The sequence below is a fragment of the Poromitra crassiceps genome, assembly GCF_964638095.1.
Source record: "Poromitra crassiceps genome assembly, chromosome: 25".
Taxonomy (NCBI): Eukaryota; Metazoa; Chordata; class Actinopteri; order Beryciformes; family Melamphaidae; genus Poromitra; species Poromitra crassiceps.
Window position 1 is genome coordinate 20,555,779 of NC_139649.1, and position 19,513 is coordinate 20,575,291.

Here is a 19,513-nt window from a genome sequence, read left to right on the forward strand (position 1 = left end):
ACGGCAAATTCGCCAAAAATGTCACTCACCCATTATGAGCCTTGGCGTAATAACCTGGGTCTGTATGCATCTTCATATCTTCCCTGGCTTGTGGCGATAGTCCGACGTTGTGTAACTAGTAGTTTTTCAATCCGCTGCAAATGCATCAACACACACTCCTCCTCATCGTCCCGAGTCTGCAAACATGTCCCTCATCCACTGATCCATGAAATTAAGTCTTCGTTGTTATTTCCATTGTCTAAAAAGCTGTCCTGCTGTATTAATCATCGGTGCCGTCTGACTTGCTTCTTTCGCTTCTTCTTGCTAGCAGGCTAATGGCGGTATGTTGTGTTGACGATCACAGTCACTGCCAATGATGCTTTGCGCGCGCAGATCAGGATTTGATAGGCTAGCTAGCCGCTACGTGAATATGTCGCACCCTTCAATCATCAATGCTGCGCACTGGTTGCGCATGGCCAGTGGCCCACACTGTGTGGGCACATCCACATATAGTGGAGCGGATAACAGAAAAAATCGTGCAAATTTTGATACAAGCATGAAATTTGGCTCGGTTGTTCTCCAGAGGTTTCTGATCAAATCTGCCCGATGGGCCATCTGAAAATCTGCTCGTTTTTCAAGATGGCCGCCAAAATCGCCAAAATTTCATGGAAATGTGTGTAGTTGGCCGATTTGAATGATCTTTGTGTCTATCCCTATGTTTTCAAGCCTTCTGGAGTCGATTTTTCTCATTTTATAGCCCTTTGATTTGGTCATTTTTCAATATGGCCGCAGAATCGGCCTCCCAAAGTTGATTTATTCCGAAGAAATGTGTGTAGTTGGCCGATTTGAAAGTTCTTGTTGTCAATTTGTATGTCTTAGAACATGCAACTATTTTCTTACTTGTTTAGCACTGATCTAATGATTTTAGCGATGAATTATTAAATTTGTAATGAAACAATAACGAAATATAATGCCAATACAACTTTCTTGGAAAAGTAACAAAAAAGAACACCAATACAATTGATCTCATTGTTCTTTCTTCAGTTGTAACTCCACACAAAAACAACTGTCTGTGGATGTTATGTGATTGGTCCTCTATGAGCTACTGCTCACATATCCAGAGTTAAAGCACTTGCATCTCCGTTTGCAACCTTTCTTACAGGAACACTTGGTCAGTTCCTGACAGCTGGCAGCAATTGCAGGTAATGCTGACCAACATATCTACCATGTCGCTCCCTTCTGTGTCCAACCCCAGTCAGCAGGACTGCTGGTGTCTGGCCTGGAGATGGTAGCCTGGCCCCAGATAATCCCAGCCTGATAAGCAGCATGCTTGGCTTGTTCTCTGAGGGCTGCCTGTGTTGGTGGAATTGAGTTGTATGGACTCTGCTTGCGGGCAAAGAGATTGAGTCTTGCTTCATCCACGCCAGTGGCTGCACTTGATCTGTCATACATTAGGACAACAAATCTCTCTAGCTGTTGTAGATCAAGCTCAGTTAACTGATGTTGGATGCTGGCTGAGATTGGTGAAGGTTTCAGAAACCTCATCACAGATGTTCCAAGTCTGCCATGCAGTCTTCTTCCCTTTACCGCGGAAGGCAGAAACCATCACACACAGTGAATCCATGAAAGTATGGCAATCCACGGGCTTTCTCAGGCCCGATTGCAGAGACTACCTCATGGACTGGAATCCATCTTACATTGGCACCTTGGCCAAAGGCAATCCACGTGTCCTCAAGACCAAGGTCCTGCAAGGATGGCAGTACAGATGTGGCTATGACAAGGATGTCAGTGTCATTAGCCTTGATGATGAGGGACTTGCTTCCATCCATTGTTGCCTCCCTGGCATGTACAAATATTCGAGTGTCTGCTTCTTCATGAGAGCATGGAGACACAGCATGCAGGGAACTCCTTGTGTTGCTAATAGCATCTTCTCCTTTTGTGACAATGAGTGTGCTTGTCGTCTCTGCCTCACACATCTCTGCAAGGAAGTGAAACAGCTCAGTTTTGTTGCTGTCATCTTGAAGAAAGCTTCTCCAATTATTTGGGGTCTTACTTGTTCCTGTCACTCTTCTTCTCCTCATTCCTTACCCCCTTTTCAACCTGGCTTCAGATTTCAGACTTGACTTCTTGTACACATCAAATTCTATGTCCACCCTTTTGTACTTGGCACTGTAGGATTCCACCTTCTGAGTGATGTCTCTAGCATAGTCATCACATGTCTTTGAGGTGTGTGGAATTAGCCATCTATGATGACTGGATCTCCCCTTGGTTCTCTGTCTGGGATGTTCACTTGTGCTTGAAGGATTTCAGCCAGCTGTGACTTCTGACATGTATGAAGCTTGCCACTGTCACTGAGAGATGCAGGTGACGACTGATCTATATAAATAATTGAAGAATTATTTCAAGTCACACTGCCTGTTCTGGCATGAGATGAAGAGTCGTGAGAACAGCTGGCGGTCATCTTTCAGCAACTTCTCCTTAGAGCTTAGAGCCCCCAGCTTGCTCTAAGACTTGTTTAAAGAAACAAACTGTGTTCTTCTTGATTGGATGATAGAATGAACATTCATCTTCATTCTTTAGCCCCTTCATGAATGACTGGAACTGCTCTTTGCCTCGCTGGTGATGTGTAGCAACCATTGTCGCCAGAGCTGGGTCTGCAATGTTCTTTGTGTCTAGCGCCAGTAGGTCATCTGATTCTTCTTGGAATGGGTTGCCCATCTCCCGCAGCACTTCAGAAAGTCCTTTCAACTTCTCAAATAATGATTTCTGGGCACTCAGTGTCTGCTCATGATGTCAGCTGCCTTTGGTTGAATCTTTCACACCTGACACAGCTTCATATCCAGCTACTATGAGTCACTTCTGGTCCAGCTACCATCCACCTACGAAGTGCTACCGGGTCTTCTGTCAATCCAATGGCTCCTCTGTCACCTTTGATGACTGCATTATTTTGCTCATGGGCTTGGTCAATCGCCAGGGCAGAGAATTCTCTGAGACTTGTGAACAACAAAGTTGCCCTTGTGAAACTCCCTGGCCACTTCTGGATGCCGTTGCTCAAGGGACATCATGTCTCGGAGGTGAACAAATTTGATTGAAATACTGCTCATCTCTGCATTCAGGGTTGAGAGTTCATCATTTTACTATCCTCTAAATGAGAAAATGTAGAAGTCAAAGGGCTATACAATCTGAAAAATCAACTAGAGTAGGCATGAAAACAAAGATCATTCAAACCGGCCAACTATACACATTTATATGAAAAACAACTTTGGGAGGGCAATTTGGTGGCCATCTTAAAAAATGGATGGATTTTCAGATCGCCCAATCTCTTCAGCAGTTTAAACCCACAGACAGTTGTTTTTGTGTGGAGTTACAATTGAAGAAAGGACAACAAGATCAATTGTATTGGTGTTCTTTTTTGTTACTTTTCCAAGAAAGTTGTATTGGCATTATATTTCGTTATTGTTTCATTACAAATGTAATAATTCATCACTAAAATCATTAGACCAGTGCTAAACTAGTAAGAAAATGGTAGCATGTTCTAGACATACAAATTGAAAACAAGAACATTCAAATCGGCCAACTACACACATTTCTTCGGAAGAAATCAACTTTGGGAGGCCGATTTTGCGGCCATATTGAAAATGACCAAATCAAAGGGCTATAAAATGAGAAAAATCGACTCCAGAAGGCTTGAAAACATAGGGATAGACACAAAGATCATTCAAATCGGCCAACTACACACATTTCCATGAAAATGTGGCCGATTCTGGCGGCCATCTTGAAAAATGAGCAGATTTTCAGATGGCCCATCGGGCAGATTTGATCAGAAACCTCTGGAGAACAACCGAGCCAAATTTCATGCTTGTATCAAAATTTGCACGATTCCTCTCAAATAGTGATATTATCCGCTCCACTAATAGTGATAAGCAGATCAAGACACGACAGCGTCGTCTTTATATGTATGCACTACAGACCCCGGCCATTCTGCACAAAAGCCTGGCTCTTTGGTCATGCGGTCAGCACATATGACTCTCACCTGGGAGTTCTGGGTTCAAACCCTACATGAAGCTACTTTGGCCTGCCATAACTATGCTTTTAAATTTCTGTGTCTTTTTCTTATTGGTATAGATAGGGGAAATAATATTCACCTGCATGTTTTACTTCTTTTTGTATCGGGTATTTTAGAACTTGTTTACCTCCGTTATTATGTGATCTTTAAAAAAAAAGTTTTGTTCTTGTTGAGAGACCTACTGTGTCAACAATTATGTATTTTGTAATGATCACAGGTATCTGTCATCACCACGGTTGCATTTTGGTTTGGGTTGACATGTCAGTCTACTCCATACTGATATATTTTGCTGATACCAATTTGCTATCTTACATGATATATCCTGATTAAAAACAGAGGCCCTGAGAGAGCGCAAACCTCCACCAACAACTGCTGTTACACCCATACACTTACATTCTAAGTTAAACTGATTTCTTTCCTGCAATTTGGAGTCTATATCTCTATTAGTTTCATAGTTATAGAGAGAGAGACAGAGAGAGAGAAAATATACGTGTCTAACTAATGGCAGAAATCCCAGATCCAGATCATCACCAAAATCTGATCATCTGACTTGTCTTTGGATTTGTCATTTCTAACATTGAGTTGAATATATGATAGCCTAGGTAAACCCAGCCCCCACGTTCTCAGTTCCCAGTCACTGAGAACGGTCTGAGAGCAGGTCACGTGGGGGATGGGTTTACCCAGGCTAGTCATATCCTGTCTGCAGAGACTGTATTCACACGCTGCACTCCAGAGACACCTGCTGGAAGAAACTGGGACTGTCAGACTGGGAGAGGAGCCGTACAAAGCTGAGAATTGACTGTCTTGTTTGATTTTGCAATAAGGGAAATGTTGTTTTAACTGTACATGAATGCATGTAAAGGCATTTACTACTGACACTAATAACAAAAATGAGTTAAGTCTGATCATTTCAAATATGAGATTGGACCCATTCCCTCAGCAATGAATGTTCCCCAAAATCTGCAATTCTCCTACCTGTAGTTTGTCGTTATTGCACATAATTTTATTGCATTAACTATGCAATAAACTGCAAAATGCATTAACTAAATGATGTTCAGTACTTTCATATCTGTGACATGAATGAGAAGCCTTAAAGACAGATTGAAGAGAGAAGGTAGTTTCATCATGCTCATGACTGTCCCTAAAGCTCGGACGGAGATGGGCAAAAAGGGCCTTTTGTGCAGCCAATTCTATTTTATGGACACCTTAAATCGAACCCTAAGGAAAATCTTAATTTAAGGTGCTTTGTGCAACTGGCCCCTGGTCTTTAAATGCGACCTGTATCCGGATAAGTTATCTGGATAATGGTCGCATTTAAAAACCAGGTGTAAATGGGGTGTTATATTAGTGAATCTTCTACCAAGAGTCACGATTTGGGTCAGAAATAAACTGAGGGGAATGGAAAAAATTATTCAAAGTTTAGCATTTAGCATTCATATATCTTCATTCATCCAAGATATATTTCCATAGCAGATTTGTTTAAAATGGTTTCTAAAGAGACTGCAGTACTGACTCCTCAGAAACGTAGAAGCTTCTTCTTCCTGACTTGACTAGTGAATTAAATGAAATTTAAACAGAATTCCAAGTGTAAAACCATGGCTTCAATATGTATTAAACAATTTCAAATGGACACAAAAAATACACAATATTAAAAAGATTAAGTGCCGCATGTCATACAAATAGTTGACTGTACAATGGACAATATAAACATTCAAATGTGTTTCAGAAAAACAATAGGTAGGCTATATAATACAAAACGAATTATGTACAGTTGCAAAGAAAATTAATGCTAATTGAAAAAACTACAGATTTCTGGATTCACAATTTCTAATATACCATGTAAAAACACCAACATTACTATTATCATTACTCTTGGATTGTTTCCTCAGAAATAAAATGGTAGTTTTATATTACTGATAAAATGGTCATTTCATCTAATCAATGACAATAAGCTATCAAACTCACATTGATAGAGGAACAGTTGGATATGAAACAAGGCTGCCAAATCAATGTCTACGTTCACTACAGACTGTCTGCGTTCACTACAGACTGTCTACGTTTCACTGCAGACTGTCTGCGTTCACTACAGACTGTCTACGTTTCACTGCAGACTGTCTGCATTCACTACAGAATGTTTGCGTTCACTACAGACTGTCTGCGTTCACTACAGACTGTCTACGTTCACTACAGACTGTCTACGTTTCACTACAGACTGTCTACGTTTCACTGCAGACTGTCTGCGTTCACTACAGACTGTCTAGGTTCACTGCAGACTGTCTGCATTCACTGCAGACTGTCTGCGTTCACTACAGACTGTCCGCGGTCACTACAGACGGTCTACATTCACTACAGACTGTCTGCGTTCAGTCTACGTTCACTACAGACGGTCTACGTTCACTACAGACTGTCTACGTTCAGTCTACGTTCAGTCTATGTTCACTACAGACTGTCTACGTTTCACTGCAGACTGTCTGCATTCACTACAGAATGTCTGCGTTCACTACAGACTGTCTACGTTCACTACAGAATGTCTGCGTTCACTACAGACTGTCTGCGGTCACTACAGACTGTCTACATTCACTACAGACTGTCTGCGGTCACTACAGACTGTCTACATTCACTACAGACTGTCTACATTCACTACAGAATGTCTGCGTTCACTACAGACTGTCTACATTCACTACAGACTGTCTGCGTTCACTACAGAATGTCTACGTTCACTACAGAATGTCTGCGTTTCACTACAGAATGTCTGCGTTCACTACAGACTGTCTACGTTTCACTACAGACTGTCTGTGGTCACTAGGTAGCCATTATCTGTCAATAACAGGAGGCCCATAGCTTTGGCTGTGGGTCCAGTAAAGTCTAGGCATTCAGAGCCGTGCACATTGGCTCACACATTGCAGTGGCAAACACAGCCGTACCTGGCCTGACATAAAGCTCCATACTCAATTTTCACAATGATAGACATAAATCCTCTGTATCATTTTCAACCTGTATCTAAGGATGGGCACTAAACAAGACATTCTACCTCATTCACAGATAAACATGGTGGAATTTTGGTGATGCCTCTCTGTCTTCAGAGTGAGGTCACTGTCGGCTCCCACTCAACAATGAAGGTTGTGGGGCGACCCGGGCGAGTGAGGCGACGTCTGGTACTCTCAGCCTTTTTCTGTAACATTGAGATGGGGAGACAAATTGACAACATTATAGCAATGAACACTACAGTCGTGTTTGGCTGCCAGGACTGAGATTTAACTTTAGCAAGTCAACTGATAGCACACGCATATTACATATACAGTACAAATATACAATATAAACACATTTACATACACAAGAGATAAAACGGCATCTCTGACCAAATTGTGCCTTCTAATTGTGTATATTATATATACCTTATATATATATTATATTTATAAAACGGCTCTCTCAAATCAAGCAATCTGATTGGTTCACAGCCATTGTATAAATCCAGTAACCCACTCCAATAACCCATGGCCATGGGTTATTGAGTTGCCATGGCAACTCTCTTACTAAAAGGCTTTGGTTACCTCAAATGACAATGTAGAAAAAACAAATGGCGGAGACAGCTGTCAGATCCTTGTGAATCGATCTTCGCTTATAACTTTACTAATACTTCGCAGAAAATTATGTTTTGTACAAGAATAGATAATGTCTTCTTTGCAAAAAAAAGGCTGTTAACCCTGCATTTAACCCCGTAACGTTAGTTGGTGTCGGGCTTTCCAGAAAGCTCTCAGCTTCTCAGCAAGCGCTGAGAATGCAGCGCTGCCTCGAGCTGCGTGTCGGGCTTTCCAGAAAGCTCTCAGCTTCTCAGCAAGCGCCAGGATTGGCCAATGTCAACTTCAGTCTCCAGAACGATCCAATCAAATCACCCGCACGTTCTTGCGGTCCCGCCTTACAGTAGTGTTTCAACTGACTCTACCAGAATGCCATGGCAGTCGGACTTATAGTATTACTATTATTATTATTATATTATCATACTTGGAAACCGTTTTATAAAAGCAATAAAGCACTCGAGCTGCGTGTGTTGTGGCATATATCCCGCTGCTCAGCAGTTATCCCACTCGGCCTGCGGCCTCGTGGGATAACAGCTGATCAGCGGGATATATTTGCCACAACACACTGGCTCTCATGCTATATTGCTTAAGTATATTATAGACCCTTTTACTGTTTGTAAACAGTGATGACGTATTTGGTGGGCGGAGCCGAACTCGTTGCAGAAAGTTACAACTAGCGGTTCAGCTGTCATAAAAATATGGAAGATCCTGACACCTCCTCCATGTATTTTAAAGCTTTGCCAGCAACAGACAGGTTACCTTACACAAATTAGCTAACTCTTTCAAAGGAGTGAGGTTTCTTGACCCGTACTCACTGTCAGGATGGGTCTAGGAGCCAATGCATCGCAAAGTTGCAGTGCCGCACCTCGTCATATTCCTAGTGGGAATGTCCAGCGTCTGATACGCATACGACACAAGACGTCTTTTCCCTGTATTCCGGGGATCTCTCTCGTTCCGGCTAGAGTTCCGCGGAGGTTTGCATACCGCCATGCGTGCGCAACTAACCCTGTGACGTCCACCGTAAAAGGGTCTATTATGCATGTGTGATTGCATGCATTTAGTGTTCAGCGTGTGTGCACGTCTCCCTCTAGTGTTCAGACAGAGTGTATGCAAGTCTCCCTCTCTACTAACCTCAGCCACGGGGTAGGTGCTCTCCAGATGTTGAAGGCAGACATGGAGCTCGGCAAGCCTCCGCCACTCATCACCACCTGCATCTTCCTGCTTTTGCTCTGCACGTGTGGCTAGAAAGACACAGATGATAAAAAAAAACATTTGTGATTAAAAACCCTTTCTGGGAACACATATCGATGACAAACTGAGTTTCAATGTTGATTTCATCTGTAAAAAGGCTCATCAGAGACTGTTTTTAATGAGGAAATTGAAGGGGTTCAGGGTCAGGCCTGACATCCTGGGAAAAGTGTATGTCAGCCTGGTAGAGAGCATCCTTGTTTTTAATATCTCTGTCTGGCACGGCCACCTGACGTTAGCCAATAGAAACAAAGGATTGTCAAGATGGCAGGGAAGATAGTTGGCCCACAACAAAAGCCATTAGATGACCTCTACAGCTCAGCTGTACAGAGGAAGGCCCTGCTGATCATCAATGATTAGACACCCCCCCCCCCCCTCCACCCTGAGTTTGAGTTGCTCCCCACAGGGTGGCGCTATAGAGTAGAAGTGGCAAGGAACAAGATCTACAAGAGCTCCTTTATTCCTAATGCAATTAATGTAGTCAATAAACAACAGTAATGTGAACAGAGGACATGAGAACGGAGGAGTGCAACACTGACTAATCTATAATGTGATGTGTTGTCACCATGCTGTTGATGTTCCCTTCTGCAGACATGTCTGTGCTTCCTGTGGCTTATATGTCATTTTTGTAGACATGTTTTTACCTAATTGGGTGAGACCACTGAGCTATATAGGGGTGAGACCAATGACAAATAAAGTTTTTTCTATTTCTATTTCTATTTGAAACCCCACTTCTCCATTCCTGAAGCTCAATGTAGGCAAAGAGAAACAGCATGATGCCAAAATAATCTCCAGTTGCAACAAACTATTAGATTAGATTATAAAACTGTATTAATGCCAAATGAGTTTCCCCATCAGGGATGAATACAACTGGAGATTATTTTTGCGATGATGCCGTTTCCTTTTCCCCAAATAAAATGTGATGTCAGCGAGCAAAGTTTGTCCTCCTCACCCTTTTTGATCCGTCGTGTCGTCCTGGATTTGACCGTTGCAGCTGGATTTTGGCTGGCTGGATTTCTTTGGTCAGCAGAGGCGAGCTGAGACAGAGATATAGGCAAGATTGAAATTAGCAAGCTGGCACAAAAGTAAAATGTCTCCATTAAGGCTAATATTACCATACAAAGTCTTGTAACTAAGCAGTCAAACTTGTTGAGTCATTTGAAAGTTGTTCCGTTATCCTCACCTGGCTCAAAAGGATCTTCTCATTGCTCTGAGCCTTGTCCAAATCCACTTTCAGCAGCTTGTTTTCAGCAGTGACAGCCTCGAGTTGCTCTTCCTCAACCTCTAGAGAGCTCTGCAATTCAGCCAGCTGGATGAATGCCTTCTCCATCTGTCGTATTATAGAATGAACATATAGCTTAGTCATAATACCATTAACAGACAGGTCAATGGAAGCAAACATCCAACTATTATTATCATCATTATTATTATTTTATTTGACCTTTGTTTATACAGGGGTGGCCCTTGAGAGCGAGCTCTCATTTGCAACAGCGCCATGTTACAGCAAAACATTTATAAAACGTGACAAAATGACAGACAGACAAGATAAAGAAAAAGGATAGAAACAGTGTGGTGAGATCACACTCACCTGTGTCTTGTAGTAGCCGACATTTTGCTGCAGGATCTGCTCATTAAGCCAACGGTTGCTGCCACGGTCAAAGTATCTGGTCCTCTCTTCAAGCAGCCTTGTTTTTAACCTAAGAGAGAGACAGACAGGCGAGCAGAGTTTCTCAAACTGTGGCTCAGGCAATTTATAAAAACTGCTTAATGAGAGGTCATGTAGCTTTTTCTGTCTGAGTCACAAATGTAGGGTGACCAGATCCCAGCAAACCAAATGTGGGACAAAGAGTATGTTTGTGTGGGACAATGTGGGACATGTTACCAATGCTGAGTAGAGCTGCAACTAACAAATATTTTCATTATTGATAAATCTGTCAATTATTTTTAGACTAATCCATTAATTGTTTGATCTATAAAATGTCACCAAATGGTGATCATTTTCCCCCAAAGCCCAAGATGACATCCTCAAATGTCTTCTTTTGTCCTGACCAACAGTCCACAACCTAAAGATAGTCTGTCATAGAAGACTAAAGACATCAGAAAGCCAGAAGAGAACACTTTTTTAAATTAGTCTCTCTCTCTCTCTGTGTGTGTGTGTGTGTGTGTGTGTGTGTGTGTGTGTGTGTGTGTGTGTGTGTGTGTGTGTGTGTGTGTGTGTGTGTGTGTGTGGGTGTGTGTGTGTGTGTGTGTGTGTGTGTGTGTGTGTGTGTGTGTGTGTGTGTGTGTGTGTGTGTGTGTGTGTGTTATAGTGTGTATGTCATTATAGGCAGCCTCTTTATCTGGAAAAGACGATGCTTTGTATACCCTTGAGTGCTAAACATGCTTACATATGTCAGTTTGCATACATTATATTTAAGTCATCATCTTGCTGCAATGTCTTTTCCTGTGCTTAAGAAGTACATGCATCAGTGTCTGGTTCAATAGAAATGTACTGTACTGCGGCCTTCTTCTAAAATGTTTGGGTCTGTAATATTTGCTCTACTTTGGATCCAAATAAAAGTATTTAAATGTGTGTGCGTGTGTGTGTGTGTGTGTGTGTGTGTGTGTGTGTGTGTGTGTGTGTGTGTGTGTGTGTGTGTGTCTCAGTGGGTTGCCTATGGAAAATTAGAGAGCCAATCAAAATGTGGGACATTATGTCAATATGTGAGACATGGGAACAGGCTGAAAATGCTGTGCAGTCCCACACAAAGTGGGACATCTGGTCACTCAAGAAAAGAAGAGAGATTGAGATTCACTTGAAGTGTTTTGAGTTATTATGTGCTTTAATACCTGCTGATCTGGGCAGTTTGTGTTTCCAGCTGCTTTGTCAGTTCAGCCTTTTCCTGCTCCATCCTCCCTTCGCTGGAAGCATCATTCATGATGAGCAGGTCATGATGGAGCTGAGACGTGCTACAGGGATGAAGGCAAATTAAAGTATTACATTTTAATGTCAAACTATGGCTGTCCAAAAGACTAATTTACCTCTGGATTTAAATGCTAGCCCGCCATTACGCCCTTTGAAGACATTTGATAAATCAGACATGCTTTCAGATAAAGTCCAGAATGATACCTGGTTGGGGGAGGAGCCACCGTTTGGCACAACAATGATGATGGCCGGAACACGTCGAGGGGCTTCTCCGGCTGCATGCGCTTAGTTACCTGTAAAAAGATTGTTTCACAAAGTCATGACATTTAGTCCAAAGACAGGTAGCTAACAGCTCATAAAATAACAGCTTAGTGATGTGAGTGACCCACTTACCCAGCTGTGGAGTGACTTCAGTCCCAGGCACAGGTTTATGATTAGGGCCATTTTCAGTGTTTGCAACCTGGCAGTGTAAAAAAACAAAAAACAATGTGAAAATCAACTTTTATCAATGAGTTGATTGGTAACAGACACATAGTACATAGAAAACAAACAATTAAAACATGCAAAAGCACAGTGAAACTATAAAAGCACTTGTACCAAAATGTGCACATTATGTGAGTCACAGCACTAAAAGCAGGATTAGTCAGCAGCATGATAATGGCATTCTGAGAAACATTCAGTCAACAAATAAACTACATCAGATTTCTCAAGAGAGGCTGAAAAGTGTTGACTCGTGCCTTAAAACATGTCACTAGCAGCACTCACCTGGCCTCATACAAAGCTCCCACAACACAGTGTAACACATAGGTCCTTACAGTGACATCAGAGCACATAATAGCACCTATGGTACAACGTACATCACTCAATCCGGTCTCCCATAGTATGCCATTATAATTTGTGAGCTTAGCTTAATGTATTTGAGCCTTACAGGCACCATTAACCTCATGATACATCTCAGGAAGACTATAGGAACAGCCATGATGTAGTGTGCCATGCTTCACTTATGTAGGGATCCGCTGGTAACTAAGAGCAGTTCACTGGATAAGACAAGACTGTTATCTACACAGAAGTGTAGCTTGTCTGTCAACACAGCTCACCATTCATGTCACCAACCCAACCACATACACACTTGTAGACAGACTATCAGAGATCAAATAATGTATAAAAGCTAATCTATTCAAATTCTCATCCTCATTTTGATGACATTCAAAAGGTGTTAAGGATGATAAATGCTTTGTTGCTGAACTTTAGCTGTACAGCAATATACACCAGTCAGTTTCAAGCCTTTACTTGCAGAGTCCTAAACTGACATTGCCAGATGGGGGCGGTTGTTTTCACAAACCAAACGGCGATCTAGCGAGAGAATCCAGCTTGCTTGCAAAGGTTAGCAGAGTCCAGCTTTCTGCTATAGCCTACTACCTCTCGCTATCAGCTATCACCATATCTAGCGAGATCAGTCGTGGACTCCCCAGCCCCGTGGAAATGATCATTAAAACAGTTTAATTGTCCCATAATCCTGTTTGGGTAAAAACATTTCTGGTAGACGTAAAATGTCAGTTTACAGCAGGTTGTCTTGTCAATCACTATGCGTCGTGTCCTGTATCGACCCCCAGCACCGACAACACGGGACAACACGGGTAGATGAGGAGGGAAGTGCCCAGTCGACAGGCTCGTTCCCCCGCGGTGATTGACGCTTGCACCGACTCGACCGAGGCTCGCCGCGGCTCATCATAGCACCAAACAAGCCCCCGTCTGGCCAGAGCTAGCTCTCAATTGTACAAATCACCGACCTCATTCAGCCGACACTTGAAATGAGCCGAATCCAACTGTGTAAAGTAAGTGTCAATCTTATGGCAAGTGACCTGACGGCCAAGTTTTACACACAAAATGCCAACGTCTAGATCCGGTTTAGTCTTGATGGTTGACGACCCAGTAAGGTGAACTGTTTTGGTTTCGTTCGCAGTTTGCTAACTAACGCAGCATAATTTACAAATCCACTCACAAATTTGTTGTCTCACTCAAACTAACATTTAAAATCCAAATTCTTACCTTGAAACTTTTGAAAGTCGTCGTCGTTGTTCGTTCACTTTACGGAGCAAGTTCACTAGTTCAGTAGAGTTGACGAGCTGGTGAAAAACTAAGCAACTTCCTGTATTCCCGCAAGTATTTTTCGAAATATATCGGCAACATTCAATCGCCGGGATTGGCCAGGCGCTCATGCTCAACTCACGTGAGCCAATAGAGACGCTGCATGAAATAGGCCACGCCCATCGTTGCTGGGGAAGAAGTGTTGCCCAGCAACGATGGGCGTGGTCTATTTCATGACGGTCACGCAGCCCAGCGATTTCATGAACCTGTGGTGGACACTAGATTCTAGGGGAAATAATTCACCCCGGAACTATGGGCGGGGTTGGTGGTGTTCCGGTCGCTGGCCGGCTATATTTGGGGGTTACACAGGAAATGAAACGGTGTTGTGAAATGCTACAAGCTAAAACCCATAATACATCCATGGCTAAAACCTGTACCGATTTGCTTTGGTGATTAAAGTGAAGTAAATCAGGATCCTGCCTCTGTCCTCCCTCCTCCGGCACTACAAACCAACTGAATTGCTCTTGAGGGGACATTGAAATTAATTATTAGTGTAAGGGCTCAGAAATGTGCGGCTTCACTCCCACTCGGGTTATCGGGCTGGCCATTTAGCTCGAGTGGTTAAGTGTTGCACAGTGTATGGGGTCAGAGCCAGAGGTCCGAGGTTCGTATCCGCTCGGACGTTACATTAGTGTATTAACGCCAATGAAAACACAAGCTTTTAACACACAATCGATTTTTAAACATTTATTTCAAAACATCATTGTAAAAGGCCTTTAGCCAAAGCTTCAATAACAGAGCTCAGCTGACAGTTTAACCTGCAAATGAAAACTATAAAAAATATCAAATTAAAAATACAATAGGTAGGCTACAGCACATAGTCCTTGACCCCCCCCCCCCCCCCCCCCCCCCCCAGTCGTTTGTTCCAGGCCAGAGAAGTCCCAACAATCTACAAAAACATGCAATAATATAAAATCATAGACAAAAAGTTGAATCATACACAATAAATAAAACCAAAAGTAAACATGTTTCAGGCCAAAATGGCTGCAGCGCTATAGGCTTTTCTTTATTTTGTGTCATATTATGTTGGTATGATCTTGGATGGTCATCACTGGTGGCCAAAGCTCCCCCCCCCATGAGGAAAACATCGCGAGATTAGACAGCTCCGCCAGCCCTTCACCCACCACTTGGCAGACAGGTGAGGAGGTCTGGTGAAGATCTCTGCTGCTCTGCTCTTGATGCAGGGGGAGTGACAGGCTACAGGCCAGACTGAACAAACATCATCCCGTTTGGAAAGCTAGAGATATTTATGTCATATTTATGAACTTGCATTCAACTTGATCTAGCCTATTTCATGTTTGCCATATGTCTGTCTGTCAGACAGACAAACAATTATTATTTATTTATATCCCTCTGTCACCTAGTTTTTGAGATATTAACATTTGTTTGGCACAACGCATACTAGTTAACTGCATTTCTGGGTGGTTGTGACGTCACACTGATTCGTCCTATAGACTTTTTTCAATATGTTATGAATAGTGTGCACTTTGTCCTGTAAATAAAAAGTTTATTTCTCTCTGAGTTGAGCGATTTGTTTTGAAATTGGAGATCATCTGTACACATAATAGTTTTCCATGTTACACTATTAACACTATTTTGATAACAGGATGAAAAAGTTCATCTTTAACTGTTCGCCTCCTAAGAGGTCTATAGTCTGCTCTGTACATGTGAATATTTCATAGGACGTATGGATTGAAGTAGTTTGGCTGGAGCCCTGGGTGCTCAGTCATACATGGAATCTTTGGTATTTGATTAATTTCATTCTTCTCACGACCTTAAAGTCAGAATTCTGGTACAAAAAAGGGTGGAACCTATTTATACAGGTGGGAACTAATTTGGGGCAAGTTCACAACAACCTGAACCAGTGTGGTTGGTAAAAAAAAGAAATAATTAATCATCAAATCAATTAAACCAATAAATCACTTAATTAATTGTCAAATGCAACACATGGAGCAGTGAAACCAGGTGAATCAGAATCCGCTTTATGTACACATACAAGGAATTTGACTATATTTTGTATCATTTGTATGTATCATTTGATTTGTTCTTACTTCACTGTTATTTTTTCTGTTGTGATTTTTTTTAGACTATAATGGTTTGAAAAGTGCTGATTTAAATCAAGTTTATTATTGTGATTACTCCTACTGCTGCTACTTCTATACTACTATTACTGCTGCTACCAAAGTTGTCCGGCACAAGTCTAAATGTAAATTGAAGTCAAGTCCAATTAATTCAGAACAAAACAGGAGTCCAGTATCAATTAGCATCTTAAAGAAAACTAATGACTGATCTAATGTAGGACCTTTCACTGTCATATGGTTGTAATAGGATAACAAATTGGTAAGAGCATCATGAGTTTGATTTCAGATTCAACTTAAATCAATTCAATCATCCATACAAATTCAGAAAACAATTTAAATCTAAACACTTTCAATCTAAGTCATTTACACAAACACAAGATCTCAAGTCAAGACTTTAGAAAGCTTTTCAAGACATCAAATTAGAAGTCAAAGTCACAAGAACCACAAATCTAGTCAAGTCACGTCTCAAGTCTAGTCACCTCACCTCTCAAGTCTGCTCTTAAGCGTCAAGTCGAGTCTCAAGCAATTCAAACTGTGACTTGATTCCAAGCTTACGAAGATCTTTGGTGTTGAGTGTTTTTACATTTACAAAATAAGAGACAAATCTGAAAAGAGCAGTGTTTCTCACAGCAAGGACTTGAATCTAGATCGGGTCTATTTCTAACAAAAGTACTATTGTATTTTAGACTGAGTGGAAACCAAAGATCACACTGAATTCAGCCATGGACATTCAGTGGATGAAACTCATTTCAGGCCGCCACAGAGTCCCAGGGCTTGAGTTGTGGGGATGACATCCTGACTGTGGCGTGTGGAGTGTTCTCCTTTTCTCTCGGTGGGAAAACGTCTCTACTGCTTCCTGTTGAGGGGGATGAGCCAGGAGAAGCCAGGAGAAGCAGAACCTGGGCCTCCGGGTAGCCTCACTGGAGGGTGGAGAGGGGGAGGAGAGGGGGCGGCTGGTCCTCCCAGTCTGGAGAACATGAGGGACAGCAAACAGTTTTACTTTTTCTTTTTAAGGATGGTAGGTAGTTTTGTCTTTAGTTGACAAAATAACACTTTCACAAACTGTATCACTTATATTTGAAACATATGGTGAACTTCAGCTAATGATCATTTCTGCAATGCGTATATGACATTTGGGAAACAAACTCAAAACAAACCGGAAGTGGCCAGGATACGTGTCTATACAACAGTAGATACAATACAGCAGATCATACTCCCTCCCACCACCCCCCACCCCTCTCCTATCCTTCTAATTCAAACAGCAATATCAGTTCATATCTCAGCTCAATCACTGAGTGTCTATGGGATCAAATAACATATCAGTGTTGGGCAAGTTACTTTCAAAATGTAATATATTACTAGTTACTTTCATTTAAGTAATAAGTTACTTTACAATATCTGTGTAGTAGAGTAACTCTAGCACAGGGGTGGGCAACTATTTTTCATGGGGGGCCACATGAGAAACCCAGATTGTTGCCGGGGGCCGAACAAATATTGTCATGCCGTAACCCAGGAACTTTGATGATAGAGAGGACCACAATTTTTTTTTGTCGCTACCAGATTTTGCTGAGGGCCGAACGGCGCCAGCACGAACAATTTGGGGCATTTGAAGCCAGGTTTAGAGGAATAACTCATTTTAAATTAACAGTTGTGAATGATGTCATTATTCAGTACCACCAATATTTGATCCTTTTCTCACTCACTCCTATGTCACCACCTGCTCTCCATGTACGGCTTGAAATTAACTTTTTTGACCACCTGCCAATATGGCTGCTAGATTTTAAACTTAGCAGCCAATTAGAATTTCCACTAGCCAAATTTATTTTCTTGAAATAAACCAGAATATGAGTGGGTTAATTTAAACATAAGTATCAGTAAGTGGCCCGGGATTCTCAAAGCCTGTGTTGAGGGTCACACAAACAGCTATGCACTCTTGAAGCTAAATAAATCCAAAACCAACAAGTTCATTATTTAAATTTATACTTCAATGTAGAAGAACAGTCATTTCTTACACATGAGATTACTTTGAGCCTTTTAGTCATAAAGATTATTGAAAGATATTCTATATTCCAGACTGAAATGCTATAACAGAATTGTAGTAGTTGAGTATTGGCCAGAATGACATGAACATTTGGACACTTATTCTGTGGGTATCTTGCATTTTGCATTCAGGTGTACTATAAAGAAAAAAAAAGGGCCCGTATTTTGCCCATGTGTGCTCTAGCAGAATGACATCGCTGCCCCGGAACCATCCCAAAAAATAATTTAAACCGTCTTGAAGTCAGTGTGTAAAATTTTAAATGTGATCCCTTTCCTATTTTATTGTCATCTATAGTGGTTGCATAAAATCACACAATGTGTCTCTTTATTTAAATATATGTGCTTTGATTAAAAAAAAGTAACTCAATTTGGAACTTGTGTCACTTGACAAAGTAACTGGTATAATATTACTGAAATCAGTTATATTACTGAGTTACTGCTAAAAGTAACATATTACATGTAATATGTTACTTTTGTAATGAGATACCCCTAACACTGCATATCACTATCCCATAGGCATCCAGGAATTGAGTGAAACTATGCAAGTAAAGTGTGTGAACTGAAGGGAGGCCCACAGTCTCAGACTTTGAAAAGGCCTGAGTTATGGCATTTCAACATGCAGACTGAGCAGCTAGGCTCAGTCATGCAGAAAGAGGCTTAACTTGAGCTGAGGCTGCAGGAGAAAAACACCAAGCAAACCACAATTAGACTACAAACCAGAGACGTGAGTCAAATAGTTCATTCATAATGATGATGATGATAATAATCTTAAGCCCTTTTCAGACATAGTTCCCAGTAAACTACTCGGATAACATTTCATGGACCACTAGTGATCTTCACTATTCACACATGTGCTACATTCAGGCACATTTCCGTCTTGTGTCTATTCACACGTCATACCAGTCCTGGTAGTCAAAGGAAGGTGAGGGGGGCTCTGAGGTGAGCAGCTGTGGGAGGAGTCAGGACTCTCCCAATGTCTTTCAATTAGACTCATTCAAGTTGCAGAGTGTGGGGCGTAACCCTTTACATGGCCTTTCCTGAAATCTTACAACTGTCATTCAGACATCAGCCATTCAGGGATATCACATCAAATATTACTATGACTTGTGGTGGGAAATGGGTGGTACAGAATTTCCCTGCATATCGATCCCTGTAGTCAGTAATACATGAGCCCATGGAGGAACTGTCCCAGGACATTCCTGGCACAGTTCCTGCATGTCTGAAATAGGCTTTAGTGTTTGTAAGTAAGTACATTTTATTTATATAGCACTTCTCACAGAGAAAACTCACAAAGTGCTTCACAAGTTAAAATACATACAGGATAAAATAACAACAGAAAAACAAAACAAAAAACAAAAAGCAAATAACAGTCAAATACAAAAATACAGGACTACAGATCAAATTTCAGAGGAGCAGTCAAATAAAATTGAAATAAAATTAAAAGAGTGAGTCCCTAGACAAAGGCCTG